The 6,435-nt window shown below is 40.0% G+C and overlaps 1 protein-coding gene across 3 annotated transcripts in view; it reads left to right on the top strand.

Moving 5' to 3' along the window:
- The first annotated feature begins 4,922 nt into the window (after positions 1 to 4,922).
- The window catches only part of LOC112554850 (myosin-VIIa-like), a 183,678-nt gene continuing 182,165 nt past the window's right edge, over positions 4,923 to 6,435 (top strand). For all 3 annotated transcript variants that reach the window (XR_003097330.1, XM_025222903.1, XM_025222905.1), the window contains exon 1: positions 4,923 to 5,075. The gene's annotated coding sequence lies outside the window, so the exon portion shown is untranslated. The remainder of the gene's footprint in view (positions 5,076 to 6,435) is intronic.

Genomic DNA, 6,435 nt, shown 5'->3' with positions numbered 1-6,435 from the left:
TGGAGAATCTATGCCGAACTTGAAGATATAGTGACCTGTGACAGAATGATCAGTCGTAGTTATAGCCAAAGCCATTAAAAAAGGGAAGGGGTACATATCCTCAGTACAGCGCTGTATTTAGAGGCTGTATATTAAAGTTGTAAAGCATGATATCGAGTTGTTTCATCAGGGCAAAATGGTGAACTCGAAGAAAAGTGTTTCGTTTCCGAAGTTATAAAGCAGCATCCAGACCCCGCGGACACTCGATCGATCCATGTTTCAGGGCACGTATACTACGCCGCTTATCCAGTCTCCAGGGTAACGACTTTAATCCAGGCGGGCTCACGACACCGGGCACTTTGTTTACACTCATAAGCCGATAAAGACAGCCGTAATCTGCATATTAATTAACATAACCCGCTGTATAACATTAATTATTGCTTTTAAGTATAGCCCGATGTGCGACAAATTCCATCTTGTGCGATCAGCCCACCACTGCGTAATTATCAATTAAGGACATATAGTACAGTCGGACCTCGATAAGCTAGTAGACCTTCCCTAAGTCGAAAACCTCCCTATATCGAATTAATTGTTAGTTCCCAGTCAAATACCTGTGCCTATTACGCCATTTTCCCTAACTCGAAAACTGCGTAAGTCGATTTTTTTTTCGGGTCCCTTTGAGTTCGACTTATCGAGGTCCGACTGCATGTATATCATGATGTGTTGGTTAGACGATGTTGATTTTTTAAAGTTTAGTTTGTATACTTTCGTTTCACACTTGAAATATTTATTTTTTAAATTTTGTTTTAAACTAACAGTTATCGTGTAATTTAATTTGGCGTCGTTCGCACTCCCGTACGTACGTGTGATGCTGCGACAATGTTGACAACCTATGACAATAAAGCATACCATACTTGCACTGATATATAGCGACTGGGGAAAAAAGCTATTCATGGCTACTGACACGCTAAATCCTACAACTCTCACTTACACAATTACGAAAAACAATATGGTGGCCATTTAACTATTCATAATTCCGTTGCCTACCTAGAAGACATACAGTTCAAGTGCTCGAGTTAGGCGTATATACACTGTAGTACAGCGGTTCTCAACCTTTTACTTGTGGCGACCCCCCTGACAAACACCGGTACGTCCGCGACCCCCCTTAGCCTGCTAGGTCGGTGGAAGAGGGGGCGAGCCTTAGCTAACCTCCAACCCCGCGTCGAGGAAATCAACAACGGAAGAACAAAGTTCGTATCTGCAAGAAGTATAACTGTTAATGAAATTTTACTAAAGCAAATTCTGTGGTGCTAATAAATATTATTTTATTAATTTTATTGGACACTCTCTTTGATTAATGAGAAGGTTGAGCCTGCTTGCTGTTGAATAGAGAAGCGAACCTGTGTGCGATGTTCGTACCCACTGCTATTCGCAGCTCAGCCTCTGCGTCCACACGATTTCTGTATTTCGACTTCAGTGCTGTCAATGCTGAAAATCCTTGCTCACACATATACAAAGTTGAAAATGGCAGAAGAACTTTCATTGCTTTCTCAGAAAGCACCGTTGACGCTAATCCAGAATGTTGGCACTGGTGTTGTTTGAAGACCATTTTCAGGGACTGGTCACTCGAAAGGTCGATGAGCTGCTCTTCTTCTTGCGTGGACAACCCGCTTGTGCTAGGATCAGCCAGAAATGGATTACGAATCCAATCGTATTTAGTCACATCAGTTTCAGCGAAGTAATGCTGAAACCTTTCTTGCAGTCCGTTTAGATGGGCAATAATTACATTCTTCACCTGATCAAGATTCAAGTTAACGTCAGCCTTGCACTTACACAAGCACGGAAACATATCAAAAATATTTTCTCTTGCGTCCACAACGAAATTTTTCGGACGAAAGCATTCATCTTGTCAGTTGTTTGTAATATGGTGGTGTCTTTCCCTTGCAGAAAAGTATTCACAACGTTCAGCTTCTCAAATATGTCCGATAAATATGCCATTAGCAGCAGTCATCTGTCGTTCTTAAGCCCCCACCCCGCACTGTCTGGTCATGGCCTTCTGTCAGGGACCAAGAGTACTAGGACTGAGCACGTGCGAGGGGAAAGGGTGTGAATGATGGACGTTTCCTGAATGCATGCCTTTTAGATGTTTAAAAAGAGAGAGGTGTGACTGGAGAGGGAGAGGGGAGTCAGCGATAAGAGATTGGGGGAGAAAGAGGGCAAAAGGCGAGAGGAGGGAGATTGGAGGCTTAATTGTTGAGAGGGGGATTGTGTTTTGAGTTTTGGAAGTGAGAAGTCACTGCATGCCGAGACAGTGTACTTGAATAGGGAGAAGAGATTTGGAGTTTGATCGCCCTCACCACTCGGTTACACAATCTAAGCTAATTTCACTAATACCGGTATAAGAAACTTTTAAAAAAGGACCACCTTCGCGACCCCCTTGTAGGCACGTCGCGACCCCCAAGGGGGTCGCGCCCCACAGGTTGAGAACCGCTGCTGTAGTAGCTGTACAAATTTCTGCGTAAGTGCGTAAGATATTGTCATAAGTACACTTCAACTTCGACACCAAAAACGAGCATGCATATACTCCGTAAACGTATTGTTTTTATACGACGAAGATAGTTAAGTGATACTCTTACAGATCAGCCTCCTTTAATTGTGTGTGATGAGCCAGAGGGCAAAGTTTCAAATCTGCACTATACCAGGAATGCCCAACCTCCGTCCCGCGAAACTTCTGCCCACAGTACAGGAAATCGGCATGTTAGTAATAAAAAAAAATCTAAAAAAACCCCAAAACAAAACAAAAAGTAAACCCAAAAAAAGGAAGAAGAAGTATTTATCCCTACGTAGTGGCGCCTCTCAATCTGTTTTTCGATAGACGAACATTTCGATTCAGTGCTCCGACTTGCCAAATGCTCTACGATGCAGCCATGCAGACATTCTGAAGTTGGTTTCGGGAAAACAACTTCAAATATCCCACTAATTAGTACATAATTAATGGTAAGTACAACTTTTTTCTTATAAAAATGCTCTATTTTTTTCTTTTTTGTATTTTTGCGGTGAAGCGGCCCGTGACTCGCATGTCGGAAATGTATATGGCCCCCAGGCCGAAAAAGGTTGGGCATCACTGCACTATACGAAAGTAAAATGCCACAAAATTATAATAGCAGAATCAGTGTCTGTATTGTGTTGGACCCAGAGGTATCAAATCTCGTCCAAGACTGAAGTAAAATAATGTGCAGTGGGAACGCATATTTTAAAAATAGTGCCTGGCGCTAATTGTTCACTGCTTTTGTACGTTTCTTCCGTCCTCCACCCCCTGCCTACACCTCACGTGAGTACCCATCGTAAGGCGCATGACCCAAGTGGCGGATGACCGTCATGAACTGCGTCATCGGCCTCCTTGCATGAATAGTTGGTGTCGAGGGGTGGGGGTGGTAGGATGGGCGGTGACCAGTCTTCAAAGAATGATGATGATGATGTCGATTTGTAATGCGCAGGTATCCATTCAGAAGAATGCTCATTGCGCACAAAAAATGAAAGAAGAAAAAATAAAGTGAACAAATACATGTATATAAAACACCAAGAAAGTAAAAAATATTTAGAGACAGAAGTGTTTTTGGGTTGTTTAAGACTGTTAAGAATCACAATTAATGGTCAGATAAAGTGATACTAGCTGATATTGAGTTATGGAATAGACTGGAAGGGAATCGATCGTCTGCTGAGAAAGTATGGTGGCCCCACAACTTACGTATTTTTGGCTTATACAGTAATTAAACCAACGCGCTTGGAATTTTTGTTTTAATTAGAAAAGCTTTTGACACAATTACGACACTATAGCTTTCCAGACCTGTCAACCACATCGATCGTAACGTAGTGTTTCGTGAATTTTTCAAAACAGATATTTGTAAAGAATATAGTCATGACAAGTATAGACGATGGTCCATATATGTGCCTCGATCACAGTTGAAATTGTGTACCAGCAAAGTATGTCGATCTGGAGATGATAAGATGGAGAGAAAGAGCATTCACGTCTGACACACCCACCTAGTCCATTCGACTGAGAAGGATGTATGCGTACATGTCACGATCGCGTTAATCTTAGTTAATAAGAGTATTAAAGCCTTTAACAAATATAAGGTAGAGTCCATTGAAATTAAATAATATTTTTTTCTTGTCAAATTTCAGATGCGTATTAAGTCGGGAAGTTACCATTTTAATAAAAACTACTTTTTTTCAAGACTAGAGTCTGTGCAGTTGCGATCGAGAAATGTTCAAAATAAGTTTACATGTCCATTTGCGAATGTAGTTTCGCCGATACTTACTCGATCTGTGTGATTTACTATCTTTCATTTAAAGCGAAAAAGTCCAGACTATCTAATGATCAATGAGATTAAGACAAGATTAACTTTTACCATATCAATAAACCAATCAGCTGTAATCAATGAAAAACGTCAGGTTGTTTGTCCACCTAACTTTGCAAATCACTTAATTGATACGCAACGTCAAGCAGCTCAATCCTATGCTCCTGATGCGGCGACTGAAAGATGTCGATAAATATATATCGATGGCTCAGTGTGCAAAGCCAGCACAATTTTATGTATACAGCATTGCAAACATTAAACAAAATTTTGTGATAAGCTAACAGTATTGTGTAAGACCGAGCAGTCTTAGGTTCTCTTAGCATGAACATTCCACGTCCGTACTCTTAGCCTGTCCAACCAGCTTGAATGCAACTAAAATAACACTTGTCACGTGACAGACTAGCAAAGTTCGAAAGTCTGCACGCTAAGAGTAATATATCTTTCATCAAATAAAATGTCTAACAGACATGTCTTGATTTCTTTAAAAAATGGCAACAACGTGTCTGACACATCACCTCTTTTAATTCTTTTATCAATTGCATTATTGTTATTAAAAATGTGTACAAGCGACATCCGTAATTTTACATCGAAATGACGTCATCTGACACGCTCATGAGGTACCTATAGGGTGTGACCCATCGACATCAGGTGTGAACCTAGTCTTAGGTGGAAGAAATGTAGCATTGTCATCTTGGGATTCATTGCATGGCGTATGGCTGTTTGTCGAAACTAAAGGTAATAAAATCTGGATTACTTTTAGTAATGCCGGTTGTGAATTTACTCAGAAGCGGACTGTCAGTGGAAGTAAATCGTGAACCGGTTCTTCAGCTGATAGAAATAGAACCTTTTTACTTAAGTCTATAAAAGTATTACCAATATTAGAAGAAGTAAAGACCTGCAGCAAGCAAACCTAGCAATCAGCTTAAAACTATTTAAACAAACCTTAGATATTTAAACTTAATTATCATATTTCTTAATATTTTATTGTTTAGGTAAGAATGTCACGGTTGTCAAAGTTCATTAGAAGTTCCTCTAAATACCAATGCCGAATGTAAGAATTTTAAGTATTATTGTATTTATCGCATTCTTCAGTTTGATTGCTTGATTGATTTGGCTTCTTAGCAATGCACCTAACGATATTATGTCGGCACTGTTCATGACTTTTTTGTTGCAACCGTCATAGCAGTTTTAAGTTATCAGTTATAACTTGGACAAAACGTCGTATACGATCAGAAAGTTACAACGGGTAAATGAGGACACTTACATAAAAGGTATACATTAGTCACACCTTTGGATGGTGAGAAACATCTACTAAGAAATAAAGTTAAAGGTAATCAAATAAAATTTAATAAAAGCTACAGCTGGCAGGGTGCTTTGTATTGGCCTGACCTCTGCTAGATGCAGAGATGGGTTCACTTTACAGACCGTTGCATTGTCTGCTTGTCATTCTGTATTTCCAGTATGCCGTACAGAATATTCTTGGCAAGATTTTGTTAAGTATCTTCATGGCCCAGCCATGACAGCTCTCTCTCTCTCTTTGATTGTGTCAGAGTGGCTCTTGGGGACAAGCTAAGGCATGTCTGTTCTGCTGTGAATGTAGATATTATGAAAGGAAAAAAGAAAAGATAAAGCCCTTACCCAAATCATATGCTCCAAAACTTAGAAACTGTTGTAGGCCATTTAATTGAAAATTAGCACTCTACTTTCCTAGTAAAAATAAAGTTGATGTTGAGACTGTTAAACCACTGAAGAACTTATCAAAAGTTTGTTAAAAGTTGCTTAATGCAAAGATAGACATGTGGCCATGGTTTGGGGAAATAAGAGATGAAGGCCACAATCTTGGTTTCATCATCTTTTTTGACATGACCCCTGACAAACAAGTTACAGCAATCTGCCATTTTGCTTATTACGAACTGATAAGATTAGTGCCGTCCACCACATTCTTGGCAAACTTAACATTCTTGTCTGCATGAAAATCACCTTCCCCATGTGTCCTGGCAAAGCCATGATAATAGGCCATTGTGATAAGGGGCTTAAGGTTTGTTTACTATAATTTCTTGCTCTTGGGCTGCCCTGCATACCTCATTCACAAACT

The sequence above is a fragment of the Pomacea canaliculata genome, linkage group LG14, assembly GCF_003073045.1.
Source record: "Pomacea canaliculata isolate SZHN2017 linkage group LG14, ASM307304v1, whole genome shotgun sequence".
Classification (NCBI taxonomy): Eukaryota; Metazoa; Mollusca; class Gastropoda; order Architaenioglossa; family Ampullariidae; genus Pomacea; species Pomacea canaliculata.
This window is presented reverse-complemented; position numbering and strand designations above follow the sequence as displayed.